We start from the raw sequence: 730 nt of genomic DNA on the forward strand, positions 1-730 counted from the left end.
TGCCCTCGCTTGTAGGCGTGAGAAGAGCATCAAAGTATTATTATTTTCTGTCAAATACTGCTGCCTCGTAAGTACAAACAGAGAATTTTGAGCTGTCTAGCCTACCCCGGCATACCGGCATACAGCAGCTTCCCGCGCTCAAATCTCGCCGTGGATTCGAATTCGCGCCGGGTGCATTTCGATGAGCTGTTGTGGCGCCACCTAGAAGAGCTTAAACATGGACGGAACGAAACAAAGTTCTAACATATGTCCGTCTAGATTTCTTTATATTTATTTATTTCAGTCTAGATTTCTTTATATTTATTTATTTATTTAAGATATAAGGCACATGCTGTTTAGAAAATACTCACGGCAAACAATGTTTTGGTCTAGTTTCTTTGGCCCCTCAGATTTACGTCCATTGTCAGCTGGCCTGCGGCCTTCAAACGATATTCCTTACATATTGTGGCTCAATATTGAGGGCACTGAACCTGGTTGAATGGGGTTTAAATAGAGGGACAATATTTCGTTCTCTAGAGTATTGCTGCTGGGGATGGAGCGAGTGTTAGGCTGCTTCTCGTCGGCAAAAGGAGCCGGACGAGTCACGAAATGCAAGAAAACGAACGGCTTGCATGATTACTAGTACAGTCTCGCTTGGGTGACCAGTGAGAAACAGCATAATTAACAACCTAACAAATACAATGGACAGCCGCCAAATCGTTGGTCAATTAGACATGTCAATGATGAGTCA

This window comes from Dermacentor albipictus, unplaced genomic scaffold, assembly GCF_038994185.2.
Source record: "Dermacentor albipictus isolate Rhodes 1998 colony unplaced genomic scaffold, USDA_Dalb.pri_finalv2 scaffold_21, whole genome shotgun sequence".
Taxonomy (NCBI): Eukaryota; Metazoa; Arthropoda; class Arachnida; order Ixodida; family Ixodidae; genus Dermacentor; species Dermacentor albipictus.